Source organism: Uranotaenia lowii, chromosome 3 (genome assembly GCF_029784155.1).
Source record: "Uranotaenia lowii strain MFRU-FL chromosome 3, ASM2978415v1, whole genome shotgun sequence".
Classification (NCBI taxonomy): Eukaryota; Metazoa; Arthropoda; class Insecta; order Diptera; family Culicidae; genus Uranotaenia; species Uranotaenia lowii.
Genome location: NC_073693.1, coordinates 128,502,289 through 128,518,683, shown reverse-complemented (window position 1 = coordinate 128,518,683; position 16,395 = coordinate 128,502,289). Strand labels below are relative to the sequence as shown.

Below are 16,395 nucleotides of genomic sequence, written 5' to 3'. Positions count from 1 at the left end.
TATATATGGTATCAACTTGTGATCCCTGCAACATCCATTGAGTAGTGCGAGAAACGAATTCCGCCAAGTTCGTCACTGTTGAACGCTTTTTCAAAAAGCCGTGCTGAAAATTTGACATCTTTCTTTTTAACCATGGGTACATTTTATCTTAAACTAGCTGATCCCGTACGAACTTCGTTTCGCTTTAAATCATTGGTACTTCAAAATGAGTTTAGAAAATGAATTCGAAACATTCTTTCGACAATTTTGGGGAAAAAATTCAACAGTGTTTAAAGTCGCTACTATTACTATTACTTGAAATTCAAATTAAACGGTTGATTAGCTTTTTATTAAAATTTATGTGAGAGTGTTTTCTTCTCGATCGATTGCAAAATCTAGACATTATGGCAGAAACATGTACTATTTGTTTATGTGCACGACTCTTTTGCTTGACCTTCACACTTAAATTGGTATCAATTAACTGCTTCCAACAAAATTATTGCACAAAACACTGATCATTCGATGAAACCCTCTTTTTCTGTCCCATGGCTCGAAATTCCATAATTGAAACCAATTTAACGTTCCTCAAAACTCCCTTGTGCCATTTTTTTTCAAATTATATGTAAAATAACGTCAGGACTTGAAAACAGTGAACAGTGAATATAGACGCCCTTTTCGCCGAGTCAATTGCTCATAGTTTATAACCCTCATCTGAACATTTTCATCTCAATCCGATGCATGATCACGACAATATCGCGAAAACAGTGAGCAACTAACATGGACGGCCTTTTTTTTTTATCACGATTCAAAACTTGACTCCTGAAATCAGTTATCATTTCTGTTAAACTCCCATGTGTCAATTTTCATTTCAATTCTATGCTCAATCAAGAGAATATCGTAAAAACAGTGAACAGATAATAACCCCTTTTGCCGACCCCTGAGTCAAGATTTGAAACCTGAAAGCAAAAGAGCGTCCCTCAAAACTCCTATGCAGAAATTTTCATCTCAATCCAATGTAGAATAACGTCAAAATCGCAAAAACATTAAAGTTGGGTATGGACGACTCCTTCAGCCGGCTCCTGATCCGCAATTCGAAACTTGAAATCGATTGCTCGTCCCTCAAAACACTCATGTGCTAATTTTCATCACAATACGATCTATAATAACGCCAATATCGCAAAAATATTAATCAGTTGATATGGACGACCCCTTTGGCCGACCCCTGACCCTAAGTTTGATAACTGTAATCGATTGCTTGTCTCTCAAAACACTCATGTGCAAATTTTCATCACAATCCGATGTATAATAACGCCAATATCGCAAAAACATTAATCAGTTGATATGGACGACCCCTTTTGCCGACCCCTGACCCTAAATTTGATAACTGTTATCGATTGCTCGTCTCTCAAAACACTCATGTGCAATTTTTCATCACAATCCGGTGTATAATAACGCCAATATTGCAAAAAACATTAATCAGTTGATATGGACGACCCATTTGGCCAACCCCTGATCCTTAGTTTTATAACTGTAATCGATTGCTCGTCTCTCAAAACACTCATGTGCAAATTTTTATCACAATCCAATGTAAAATAAAGCCAAAATCGCAAAAACATTATTCAGTGGATATGGACGACCCCTTTTGCCGACCTCAAACCCTAAATTTGATAACTGTTATCGATTGCTCGTCTCTCAAAACACTCATGTGCAAATTTTCATCACAATCCGATGTATAATAACGTCAATATCGCAAATACATAAATCAGTGGATATGGACGACCCCTTTGGCCGACCCCTGACCCTAAATTTGATAACTGTGATCGATTGCTCGTCTCTCAAAACAATCATGTGCAATTTTTCATCACATTCCGATGTATAATAACGCCAATATCGCGAAAACATAAATCAGTGGATATGGACGACCCCTTTTGCCGACTCTTATCCCTAAATTTGATAACTGTAATCGATTGCTCGTCTCTCAAAACACTCACGTGCAAATTTTCATCACAATCCGACGGAAAATAACGTCAATAACGTGAAATTAATATTTGTCTTGTATGGACGACCCCCTTCAGAAGGGGTCGTCCAAAAATCTAAAAACATTTTTCATCATTCCTGGTCCTAATGAGCATCCATGCCAAATTTCAGATCTCTAGCTCTTAAGACGGCTGAGTCTATAGAGGACAAACAAACAAACAAACAAACAAACAAACATACAGATAATTGCTTTTTATATATATAGATTATGCTTTCGAACAGTTTGGGAATCGCAGAGAGAATTTCTACCCCACGGTAGTTTTCAGCAGGCAGTTAAGAACCATTCTTATGAATCGGCAATATATGTGAGATCAAAAACATGAAATCCAACAAAGCACCTGAAATCGATTGCATCCCTGCTGAAATGCTGAAAGCCGACCCTGCCCTGTCAGCACAAATGTTGCACCGTCTTTTCACTGACATCTGGGATACTGCAACATTCCCGGCCGACTGGATGCAGGGTATCCTCGTAAAGGTCCCGAAGAAAGGAGACCTGACAGAGTGCGGTAACTGGCGAGGCATAACGTTGATCTGTACAACCCTCAAAGTACTCTGCAAAGTGATCCATGAACCATCTGGGCGGCTCTAAGGCGAAGAGGAGTACCAGAGAAACTAGTCCATCTCATCGAAGCACAATACGAGGCATTTTCGTGCAAGGTCTTGCACGACGGTGTCTTGTCCTGAAACTTTACTTTTTCCCCAGGAACGGGCTCAGCGCAGAAGGGGCTGCCCAGCAACACCCAGTCCCTGGTCTAAAGCCACGGGGACTAATGGATTTGGGCGCTCAAGGCCTCTTTTGTTCCTGGGTCTCAGGGCGTATGTTAGGCTGGGGGAGCTTTCGGATGGGAGGATTCCTAACACAATAAATACCTTTTGTAACTGATGTTTTATTCGGCGAATTCACGCTGGGATGTCACGCACACGGGGCGGGTCGAGATGGTACCGGGACAATCGGTTCACTCGGTTGAACGTTGGAGTCGACACGGGCCGGGCGACGCATGGATGGAACGGGAAGAGCGGCGTGGTACCTCGCACCACACTACGGCTGGTCAGTTCGGTCTCTCTCCTTCGGTTGGCAGACCAAACACGCGCTTGCGAATATGCGCGCACCTCGATCGTCAGTGATGGGATGGAATCGGTTGTGCAGTACCACGCACGCTTGGCTGGATGATGCTGTCTCTCTCCGGTTAGACCAAGCACGCGCTACCGGCTAAGCGCGCATCTCGGGACAATGCTGATCGGGTTCGAAACGATGGCGTGGCTGGCAAAACTAACCAACTAACACGCTGCTTAGGATATCACGCACGGGTATAGTTGATGTTGCGCGAATAGGTTGACACACTTCTCCTATCGGTTTTTTACCACACACTATTCGGTAACTCGCACTGCACGGCTGATCGTCCGTCTTGTTGGCACACAAGGTCTGGCTAATCTAAACGATGGAACTGTTTCGGACGGGTTTAGATATTCTTCTTAACTTTGCGGAGCACTTTCTGGGTACGTCTGCCTTCGATCGCTGCCGGGAACCGAGAGAGCTGGTGATGCGCTTTGACTCACCAAGAAACCTCGCATCTCGATGTTCGCTTCTGCTTGCGTTCTACCAGAACGCGTGATGGTGTCGTTGTTGCGTTCGACTGCCGCTACATGCCATGTGCGTTTTTGGTCTCGCCATGTTCTGCGCTGATGACCACCACGGCACAGTGGTTTAAAACTCGAAAAACGTGATCATGGGCTTTTTGATGCCTTAGATGTCAAAATAGCTTAACAACATGTTCTACAATGTTTCATTATTTTCAATTGCGCATATTTTGCCATTATTATTTTTCTGATCGATCCACCTAAAAGTGAGATATTTTTTTTATTTTTTGAATTTTTCGTCCAATCAAAAATATGTCTTCAAAAAACTTGTAGATAATACAATTTTGAAAAACTTTGTAAAAGACTTTAAAGCTCTGTCTTTTGAAACAACAGATTTATAGACATTTTTCTAAAAATTAACCTCAAAAACCGAAATTTTCACTTAACTTTTTTCAAAGCGACTTTCGAGTCTTACTTTATATGAGAGAGTTGTAACAATTGTAAAAATACACAACTTCATTGAAGGTGGCAAGTTTCTATCTTGACGTTAAAGGGTACTTTTTGTGTAATTATGTTTTAAAAATGCATATTTTCAATGCTCCATATCTCTAAAAGTTGCAAACTTATAAAAACAAAACTATATGCATTTGAAAGGCACATTAAGCTTTAATGAACATATAATTTCATTTGTATGTATCAGGTTTTACTATTTAAATCATTTATCTGGAAGTTGGTAGTTTTGAAGTTTTTGTTAAGCCAGCCTGGCAATCTCTTGCTGTTTAGCAAAAGGAAGGATGAAATCTTTTTTTTTCTATTCCTACCGTTGACAAGTGAAAAAGACAGTTCTTAATTTGTTAAGATTGATGAGTTGGCCCTGTCCAAAAGCATTAGTTCCGCAGCACAAATGAATATGCGGTCTTCAGGAAGGAATGATGTTGCCTTTATTATGAAACAAGCCATACTAACTACACCAACGAGTTCCACAAAAACTTCGAAAACATATCTTGCAGAAAAATTGTGCTTTGCTGCGTTGAGTTTTCTGTCTCAAATTTTTGTTTGTATTGATGATGGTTGCTGCTACCATCAAATCCCCATTTGACGAATAACGTCATTTTATGAAGTTACAAAACAAGAAGGTTTGCAACGTCAGCTGTATGGGTTTCCAAACCACGTCTTGCTGTATGATTTAATAGTGATTGCAACGGACACTCTAAAGCATTTTCTGATGCTCGAATTCCTTCTGGATATCACTGTTTTTTAGCTTCTATAAATTTATAATATGGTGGCAGATATTAGCATATCTCTCTTTTGCATAGGTTTAAACCCTTAAATATTGTGATTTAGACATATCGGTATCCATGATCAAGGCTAATGCTTCTTCTTCCGAATATGGAATCAATCTTAACAAATTAAGAACTGTCGTCTTCACTTGTCAACGGTAGGAATAGAAAAAAAGAAGATTTCATCCTTCCTTTTGCTAAACAGCAAGAGATTGCCAGGCTGGCTTAACAAAAACTTCAAAACTACCAACTTTCAGATAAATGATTTAAGTAGTAAAACCTGATACATACAAATGAAATTATATGTTCATTAAAGCTTAAGAATGTGCCTTTCAAATTCATATAGTTTTGTTTTTATAAGTTTGCAACTTTTAGAGATATGGAGCATTGAAAATATGCATTTTTAAAACATAATTACACAAAAAGTACCCTTTAACGTCAAGATAGAAACTTGACACCTTCAATGAAGTTGTGTATTTTTACAATTGTTACAACTCTCTCATATAAAGTAAGACTCGAAAGTCGCTTTGAAAAAAGTTAAGTGAAAATTTCGGTTTTTGAGGTTAGTTTTTAGAAAAATGTCTATAAATCTGTTGTTTCAAAAGACAGAGCTTTAAAGTCTTTTACAAAGTTTTTCAAAATTGTATTATCTACAAGTGTTTTGAAGACATATTTTTGATTGGACGAAAAATTTAAAAAATAAAAAAAATATCTCACTTTTAGGTGGATCGATCAGAAAAATAATAAAGGCAAAATATGCGCAATTGAAAATAATGAAACATTGTAGAACATGTCGTTAAGCTATTTTAACATCTAAGGCATCAAAAAGCCCATGATCACGTTTTTCGAGTTTTAAACCACTGTGCACGGGTTCGAATTTGAATTCGCCGTTGCGTTGCCACGAGCTAGCTGTTTATAATATATCACCCTAACTCCGACCCATCAATTTAATATACAAAAAACAAAAGCAATGTTACCGAGTTGGTAACAGTCCGAACCAATCCGGTAACTGCTGGAGTGAGACAAGGATGTATTCTATCACCGCTACTTTTTCTAATCGTAATAGATTCTGATTGGATCGATTGACTGTGCACCGAACCGAGGATTGCCGTGAAATCCTTCAACAATGGAGCAACTGAACGACCTTGACCTGGCTAACGATATTGTTTTGCTCGCCCAAACACAAACGGACATGCAGAGCAAACTCGACGACCTCACCGAAAGTTCCAAGGCAGCAGGACTCAAAGTCAATGTCGGAAAGACCAAGTCGATGGAGATCAACACAGAAAATCCCTCCAGTTTCATGGTAGCTGGACAACAAGTTGAGAAAGTGGAGTGCTTCCAGTATCTTGGTAGCCAGATAATGCCTGATGATGGTACCAGAAAAGACATCGAAACCCGGATCGGAAAGGCCCGATTTGCGTTTGCGAGTCTCCAAAACATCTGGCGGTCACGCCAGATCTCTCTTCGAACGAAAATCCGAATCTTCAACTCAAACGTCAAATCCGTATTGCTGTACGGGTGCGAAACTTGGTGCACATATGCGGTAACGACGCGGTAGCCGCTGAAATCCGAACTGTCGACGAGAATCTTGACTGGGACCAGGTGGAGACGCTGGCTCCGGATCGTCAACAGTGGAGGTCTCTTACCACGGCCCTTTGCACCGGTGGATCGGCGCGGGATCATTAACCCTTCGTTTCATGATTTTTTATTTTTCCTCAAAAATTATTTTAAACAATTGGAAATGATGTGTACATTAAGAAAAAAAATTAAAATAAAATACGATTTTTCCATTTTTCCATACATTAATTGTTGCAGATTTGTTACTTTATGAAACGAAGGGTTAAGTAAGTAAGTAAGTTCCATAGTTTTGGAAACCGACCATCACGAATTGAAGCTGAGGATAGCAATTGCAAAGGCTCTTCGATGCCGGTTACGCACTTTTTGAGAAATTAATTTGGAATTCCATCAGGTCCACTTCCTTTGGACTCATCGAGCAGAAACATTTTTCGTTGAATGTCGGTGATCGATACTCTCTTGTTTGTGCGGTTGAGCATTTAAAAAATCAATAAACAATAAATAAAATTGAGACTGCAATTGGTTTCTTTAATAATATTTCATATCAGCGTATAATCTGTAATAACCTTAACGTCTTTTTATAATGAAAGTTTTTTTCTGCTAATTTTGTTGACTATTGTGAGTAGTAAACACCAGTGCAATGCCTACCAACTTGTTGATGCGTCAAATAAGTATTCGAAGAATGAATTTTGAATCTTGATGTTGAAATGGTTTCTGAACTTGTTTAGTATATATCTTAACAAAACCCCATTCTAAAGACGAGGTAGGACTTAGATAATCAAGATTTGAGTTTCGATGTAAAAGGTTCATTGAATTCAGATGAAAAATATGTTTAAATTCGTGAACGTCATGAATTATCGTAAAATGCAATGTCCTAAGCTTGAGTGATATTAGACTTAATACCGTCAAAGTCAAGCGAATTTTCTGACAAGATTATTAACACATTCAGGAGCACGAAGAAATCTACGCCGGATAAACTTGACAGTCTATATCTCAGAAACTGATGAATCAAATTTTATATACTGAGTAGGGGAGAGTGGAGTAACGATGACCATGGGGAAACGTAGGCCATTCTGAATATCTCAGATATGTGTTGAAATAAAAATCTCATTCCAACTGTCATCACATTCGCTTTGCGTAAGCGATTTTTTCTATAAGTTATGGACTTAAATACGCATCATATATGTATGTACTTCTTTTATTTATCAAGGTTAAAAAAACTTAATAAATTTACTTACATAATTAAACAAGCACCCGCTAATTGCATCGATGCCGAGCCTGAAGTTCATAACAAATACATGCTCATACGTTTATGAATAATAAATTATAATCTCAGTTTTGTCACATTCTTTCACGTCGAAAAGGAATTTTTGATAAAACATCAATAAGTCACACGAACACAACCATTTTGCAAATCATAGCTTGTGGGGAATCGTGGGCCACATTTTGAGGGGTATCTTAGGCCAACTATATTTTTAAATGAGTTTGTGATAAATAGCTCAGTTGGTAAGTCTGTTGTCTCCTGAGCCGATGTCCACGAGCTCGAGCCCAAGAGTAAACATCGAACACAGTTGTACTGGATAAGTTTTTCAATAACGATCCGCCAACTGCAACGTTGATAAAGTCGCGAATGCCATAAAGATGGTAAAACGACTATGATCGAAACAAAAAAAATAAACTTAAAATACGTTTTTCCTATCTTTAAAGTTTTCTTATGCTTAATGAAGAGTTATGAAAAAAAATTTAACCATCCTATATAAGGAATTTTGCCGAAACATTCGCGAGCCAGGTTTTCGAAACTATTCGATCATACACAACTCTCTTTTTAATTTCATCATCTGACATTACTTTTAAATTGCAAAATGATTTATGAAATAACAGTTTTGGGACAACTCATGAACTAAGCATGTTATTTGGTCAATTTGGATTTGGTGGCCCACGATTCCCCACCATTTTTCAAAACCCAAAAAATATTGGTAATAACCAACAGATTTTGAATTTACTTCAATTATGGGTTTTGTGCAATGATATAGAATGCAGTTCTATTGTATGCAAGCTATTATACAAGTTATTCCAATTTATTAGATTTTTGCATTATTTTTTATTATCCCCTCCAACACCTCCCCGCCCCCTCCCCCCTTGCGATGATCCAACTCCGAGTGACAAAAGAAGGATTTGAAATTTTTTCCGGCCTGATTGAGCATAGATAAAAATATCCCATGATTCCCCACTCTCCCATATCTTTGAGTTACCAATTGTGCTGTGTTCAGTTTTGCCAAATATAGTCTTTATTGGTAAATTTATCACATTCGACACACTCACGCTGAGCGAAAAAAAGATATGTATCTCGTATTTTTTCCCCCGAAATTTAGTTTTAAATACTTTTTAGGATCAAGTCAATTCACATAAAAATTTAATTTGGCAAAAATCTCCATGGATTAACACAAACTATATTTTTGAAGCCATTATTTCCGTCTTCAATATTGAGTATTACGATTTTACTAATAGGTTCAAAATTATTTTTAATTAATATTTGACTGTAGACGACAGGATTAGACACTTGATTCCGATACGAGTATATCGATTTGATTGACGAATTTAGACTTTTTTTTTAACTTTGTTTGAGGGTTGGCGTGTAGGGAAGTGGTATGCTTGTAACCGTGATTTTCAGGTTTTTTTTTTAAATTACGTAAGTTTTCATAAGGCTAAGACTGTAACAAGCGAGAAAATAATTCTATCAATATGAACATCTGATCAGTGTCAACTTCGCGCAATTTCTGTCTGGTTATCGAGCTATCATTTATTAAATTATCACTAATTAGTAGCAGTGATTAATGGGATTTAATTTACGAATCAGCACCTTCATTATTTATATGTTTTTAAATAAGACCGCAAATTTATCTGCAACTGCAAGGCCGTTAATCTCCTCCGGTGGCCGGGCCCCCTAACAAATGTGTCCGAGTCGGAGAGAGAGAAAAAAAAATGACGCTATAGAAAATAAAAACAGGTGGAAAAAATGCTACCATCTCAAATAAACTAACCCGAGCGACGACAAAGTGTCAACAGTAGTTAACAGGTTTATGCAAATTCCGATAATTTTTCATGCAGTTGTTTGTCCCCTCTCCGGCCAGCGACCCTCCGGGCAATCCGTTGAGGCTAAATTCGTTCGCTTTTCCGATCCACCTCATCGCAATGCACCGAAAAAAGGTTTTTTCAAAATAAAAAAAAAAAGTTTTGACCATTCATTCCGACGCAGAGGATGGTATTTATGTCTCTTTTTTTTAAATTTCGTCTCACTCAAAGTGATGGATCGCTGAACACCCGGCGGAAACAAGATTCTGTCAACAGCGTATTTAAATAAGATAAACAAAACAAGTCTTGCCTGATCGTAGCCGTATCAAGCCAAGTGGATCGGTTTGCAGCCCGGACAAAATCCTTTCGCTGGAGATTCTGGCGTGGTATGTAAATGATCTGACGGAAACACGATCCTTTGAGTGCGCCACGTGCTTCAGTCAAGAGTCAGGTAGGTACTTCAGTCAAGTTCATGTCAAGTTCTTGCGGAAACAGTCTGGCCCATGCGCTTCTGAGTCATTCAACCTCAACACAGCACTAATTCTTCCCACAAACAAGGTCATTCGGTGTGTACCTACAGGTTACGACGACGCGTGACAACTTGACACATGGGCTGGTCAACGCGGGAATAAATCATCCCCTCCGCCCTCTTCGGATGGTCAACAAGCGTCATCAATCTTACCGGAACATGGCAAATGCGAAGTAATGGAATGTAATTATAATGAGGCTTGAGTGAAACAAATCAACTGCAAAAGTCGGGGTGCGAGATGCTAGTCTTGAAAAAACATCCGAAATCTTGATACTGAAAACAAAATTTACAAATTGTCCACAATAAGTGTCGATCAATGTATTTTCCAAGGATGAATGAAACACAACCAACATCATACAAGATAGAAAAGCGTGAACGAGGGTAAGTGTTGTATTTTGAAATTGGTGTATCGGAACAATTCCTTAAGACTCAGATCCATAAAAAAGGATGTTTTATGTGTTAATGAAAAATGGTAGGAAACTACATATGTCTTTATCTGAATCGTTTAAATATCTACACACAAGTTTTTATATCGTGTGTTTCTCAGGGTCAAGAGTCTTATCCTAACCGAACAATTATTCATACTATACAATATACATCGATTTAAGCTTAGTTCATTGAATATTTTAGCGCACCATAGAAGTGTCTTTATCAGAGCGTTTTGACCAAAATTAAGATGTTTTAGGTACTCCAAGTTTAGATCATTTATTGCAAAACAAATAATTCTGGTTTCAATTGAGGGAATCTCGAACATTTCTTCGAAAACCCCTTATCTTAGTTGATCATTCTGTTGTCTAGTCTGAGTGAAGATTGTGTTCCACCGTATCTTCTTTGCTGTTGCGTTATAACTTGAGGACTTGTCCATTTTTATTGGCTGATCTCAGGCAGTTGTTGTATGTTGGATATTGTTATTTCAAATAGCTGTTTTCGGAGAAAAAAAGACGATAGTTGTTCCAACTATTTCAGCTATTTATATCAATCATCAAAGTGTAGTTGATATTTTCGCTATCAATTATAAATAAAATAGATTAAATTAAATACTGCTGATTGATCCAATAAGCTATAAATATTACAGATTCTACTGTGTTAGTATGATTAATTAAACTATCAATATGGTAGATTCAACAACAATTGTTTAGTTGAATTCCGGCATTCAACTAAAATTATACAAGATTCAACTACAAACTGTTGATTGACTTTTTTGCAATCAATCATAAGTATAATATATTCAACTATAATGGTATAATTGATTCAACTATAAATGTGAAAGATTCAACTAAAAACGGCTGCTTAACCTCCTGTAATCAACTATCGTTATAATAGATTCAACTTTAATAGTATCATTGATTTGACTGTAAATAGGATTGATTGAACTTAAATTGTATGATTTATTTTACGCATTCAACTATAAATATAATAGATTTAACTACAAACTGATGATTAACCTTCTGCAATCAATCATAAATATAATAGATTCAACTATTATGGTATAATTTAGTCAACTATATATGTGATAGATTCAACTACAATTGTATGATTGATTTGAGGTCTTCAACTATAAATATAATATATAAAAATGTGATTTAATATGTTTATAGATTGTGTGATAAAATAAAATTCTTATTCTAAAAAAATATTGCTGTAGCGTTAAATATACAAGGCAAATCAACAATATACGTATATAGTGGGCTTGATAAAATCAATCATAAAAATGTAATTGAATCTATCGTATTAATAGTTAAATCATCTTACAGTTTAATGTACTATACTTATTGTTGAATGCAGAAAATCAATCATCATGTTGAACTGTCCGAGGTTCGAAGGGTTACGCGCTAACATTTTTGCCGCCTGCGGACCAGACACGACAGCCGACAACATCGTGCGGAGGATGTGTGAGGATGCCAATACTTGGCGCGTGGTCAGCGATGGGTTCACCTGGATCATGACTGCCCTGCAGAAGAGTTGGAACTAGCACCAGTCCACGACCGGTGTGTAGGGTGACTCTTTCGTCGGGAAGCATCTGAGTAGTGTGCGTCCGAACCTGGCAGTAAAGCATACAACGATAAGACTCTACCTTCTGCGTGTGTCGAGCTGCCTGGTACGTTGCGCGTCTGTGTGTAGGATACCTCCAACGTTACCATCCCGGAGTATTCGAGTCTAAGGCGCCCTCTGCAAGGGAGGCTGTGGGGATAAGCCAAAACCTTCTCCGCAGCCGAACTCGTAGGGGGAAGAGTATTTACGTCGCGATCTACTCTCGGGTAGAGTGGTCTCACGTAGCCGTCGGATGAGCCACTCGAGTCGGGTAGGATGACATCACCGTCAGGATTCATCTGAGTCGCAAGCGTTAAAGACCCGCACGTGTGCTGTGGTGACAGTCCCGAGTATAGGATAACCTGCTCTCGATTCGACATGCAAAGAGGAGTGGGCCTCGAACCAAACCAAGCGGAGCCAAGATCTCGAGTCGTTAGAGGAGAGATCATTGATCTCTAGCAGTGTTCTCAAACAGAAAGCATGATAGTCGTGTAAACCAAGCGAGCCACGAGTTACGAGTAAAGCCCGGACCTCGAGTCGTCTGAGGAGAGATCCTTTATCTTGGATCGTAACAAGAGGCAGGATATATGCTGGAGTTTTGACTTGAAATTGAGTAAGCCGATGAGCGCTTAAGCGCGGACTTGGTCTCCCATCTCGGGTGCAGCCTTCGATGCAGGTCCGGATGGGAATTATCACCTGAGGCCGCATGTGGACTTTATGGCGTAGGGGTACATGGTATCTGGAGTCTACCAATTGCCCCACCCAGAGTGAATAGCATACTGGGGGGATGCGGTGGCTTGCCGTGCCTAGGAATGCAATGCATGAATATCAGGGTGTCCCGAAATTGCATAACTTCTGGGAATCTGGGGGCTCACCCTTCAAATGGTAGATTAGGATGTGCAGAACAAACTTTTGTATGGGGCCGACTTAAAAAAAAACATGTTTAGAGGTTTCGCAAACGCGATCTTTGAAAAAAGACCACTTTCATAATATTTGATTTAAATAAATTCTTGGTTCAAAAATGTTCATAAAATTTAAAAATTTTATATTTTTATAATTTTTTTTGGGCTAAATTTGAATCAAAATTGAAAATAAGCAAGCTTTTTTCAAGAAAAAAAATTTTGTTTGTCCAAAAATTTTGTATTCAACTGACTAAAATGTTTACCAAGCGTAAAATATTTTGAATACCAACCCGCATAATCAAAAACCGTTCAGCTAATCGTCTGAATCATTTGGTTCTGATTACATTAATCGTCACGATTTGTCTGGCGACTTTGCTGATGGTGCCTTTGCTAGGAACGATAAAAAAAGATTTCTGTAATACAGGATGAATGATTTTAGAAAAAAATGGAAATTTTCGCGCATCTGAATGTAGGGTGTCTCGAGTGAAGCGTCAGTGTGTCTCAACTTCTCTTTTGTTATTGCATCATTTTATTGACCAGCAAAAATATTTAGAAAAGTTATGTTTGAAAATGTTAAAACCCGTGAATTATAACACAAAATGCGTGCTCAAACTTCATCGGTAGGTAGAGAGTACTATGTCTCCATAAAACATTCTTTCGCACCTGGGATCGCAGCACCGGAGGAGCAGGTGCTGCAAGCAGCGAAAAAAACGATTCCGGAGTAAATCATGATTGTTTGTTCCGGATGTTGGTCAAATTGTTCCAGGTCAGGAAGAATTAAGAAAAAACGCTTTCTTCAGAACCACCACAGGTTCCAGCTCGGAAGGTGAGTACCCATACCATATTACCTGTAGGATCAAGATTGTCCATGAATGCGAACATTTAAAGCTTTTAAATCCATTTGTTTTTAGGTTAAACATTCGGATCTGGATTTCGGTTTCTCTTGAATAGACTTATTTGTACTCGTTCTGGTCTTCATCATCCATCATCTTCATCTGATAACAAACAACGTGTTATCCGATGTAAACAGCTTCAATAGAATCATAAAAAAGTGGAAGGAAAAGTTTTTATCGCGGTCTGCATGTAATATTTAATTAACAGTTTTGCTTGAAATTACAGTAAGGTTTGTACGTACACACAGTGCCGCTTTCCTATGTGGCTATAGGTAGTAGTGGCGGAATGCATGACTGCGGGTTTCAATCCGTCGCTTCCGAAATATCGAATCTCATAGAGCAATAGGTAAGCAATCAACCAATAGTTTACCCTTCCAAAATTAAATCAACTTTTACATTTATTAAACGTTCTAGGATTTAGCCTGAGCTACAGTACGGTCCAGAGACGTTGCAGGCAGAGGCGGATGTGTTGGATTGAAAACAGTAGCCGGGATTGATGGCAGTGGCTGTCATAGTTCAAATAGTGCCACGGTAATTTGTGTATTCAAACAATCAATTTTGCTGCCAATCGACAAAAATATAAAGAGTGGATTGACAGCGCTGAATGCAAAAATTGATCTCAACGGTGAGGTGCTTCAGTCCTCGGAACCGAAGAACTTGTTCTGCGAGCTGCGATTATCTCCAGTGGAATCCAGACTGTGTAAGCACTGGTGTAAGTATAATGATTCGTTTTGAAATTGCTTCCGTAATTGATGAGAATATAATAAAGTTATTTATTTCAGTAATGTTTTGTGAAACCCTGCGTACCTGCGGAGTTATGGTCAAAACCACCGTCACGGCGCCACCGCCCACCGAGCTGGTTCCACAGTGCATGCCCAGCATGTCCCGATACGCTTGCCACCGATTGACTGCATCGATGAAACAACCACCCTGAACGACCAATCTAACGAAGACCTAGTCTCTAAAAACTTTTTCCTGGAGAAAAGAAAGGTCCATCAAAAATTGAGTGTGGTTACACTATTTACAGAGCATAAGCGCCAGAAAAAACCGAAATTTTAAGTTCTGACAGGAGCGTCTGCTTCTAAATGTTTCACATTGCTCGAAAGTTGTCAGCGTGCTAAAGGCTTGCCTTGATAAAAGACGCGAAGGAAAACCTTGCTAAAAGCTACTTAGTACGACATCTTTCCGAAGCAACTCCTTTACCGGAAATGCCGTCTAAAAATTGAACTAGTCAGATGCAATTAAGTCACCATCTAACCTGCTATTCTGTTTTTTCGAACATCCCAAAGATGCGAGTAAAAACAACATAATATGCAACGATGGAATAGAAGGGTCACATGAAAAATTTCAATGAGGTGTTTGTAAATTTTATATTTATAAATTTTTGAATGTTTCATCAGCAATGTTGAAGATTAATTTGTTTTCATCAACGAGCAATTGCAATTTTTCATTTCATTGTTGAATTCAGGATAAATTTAAGATATCAGGATGTTTAATTTATGCTTCGAAGATAATTTAGTAATTTAGTCTGTTAATTTGTCACAGAACAAAAATCGTATTTTTAATTCCTCAATCAAAATCAGCTGACGAAGTAATATCCCATAATCATTTCCACATAAATAAGTTTGAATCAGAGTTGAACAGGAAAAATAGTAGCAGAAATCAGTTTTTTCGAGAATAAAATATGATATAATTCAAAATGCCAAACCAAAATAACAAAATCTATTTTAAGAAGATTTCAGAACCAAATGTTTGTTTATTCAAAGTGAAAATTTGAATTCGATGTATCTTTTTTTTGACTGGAATCAAAAAATGGTTTTATGGTTTAGTACTCTGTAAATGTTTTTGGAAATTGTTAGATAAAAAAATGTACTATAGGAAGTACAGTTTTAATTGTTAAACTTAATTAAAAGATTATGTAAAGCATTAGGGAATGTTGCTGAACGTATAGATCGGCTTCGAAAGCTCGTTTGCATCTCACGAAGCCTAGAAATGTTAGTCAAATCTTAATTTATTTACTAGTGTTAAAACTACAGGAAAAATTAATGTAACAACTTATTAAACGACTTTTGTAATAAACTCTGGGAAAAAACACAAATATTTTACATTTCTATTATCAAATTTATTTATATTACTATTTATTACCAACCATACCACGAATCGTCCCGCCAAGATGATTTTTTGTCTTTTTATTATTGTTTGAAGATACGTTCTATCGTCAATATTCTCTTAAATGATCATAAAGTGAAGATTACACGTATCATACAAACCGGGTCACGGAAAAGAAAAAAGCAAAAAAAATGAATGGTTACTCTACTTAACGACCCGTTCGCTGTATCGTAAAGTGCGTCCAAACGATTCCATGTCATGGAAAAAAGACTACCTTAATCGTACATTAATAATCCAAAACTATAAAGCTAATCTTTCATGTGTCTTAGGAAGAAGATAATGGCAATCGTTATTTTATAATACTGATTCATGCGGGAATGCCATCAAAAGATGCGAGTTTTTGTGCA

General features: G+C 37.8%; 1 long non-coding RNA gene across 1 annotated transcript; it reads left to right on the top strand.

Annotated features, from left to right (window-relative positions):
• The first annotated feature begins 13,758 nt into the window (after positions 1 to 13,758).
• LOC129754723 (uncharacterized) lies at positions 13,759 to 15,961 on the top strand. The gene is made up of 4 exons (XR_008739068.1): positions 13,759 to 13,812; positions 13,898 to 14,225; positions 14,294 to 14,591; positions 14,662 to 15,961. It is a non-coding gene; the product is annotated as an uncharacterized LOC129754723 (long non-coding RNA).
• The last annotated feature ends 434 nt before the right edge of the window (positions 15,962 to 16,395 follow it).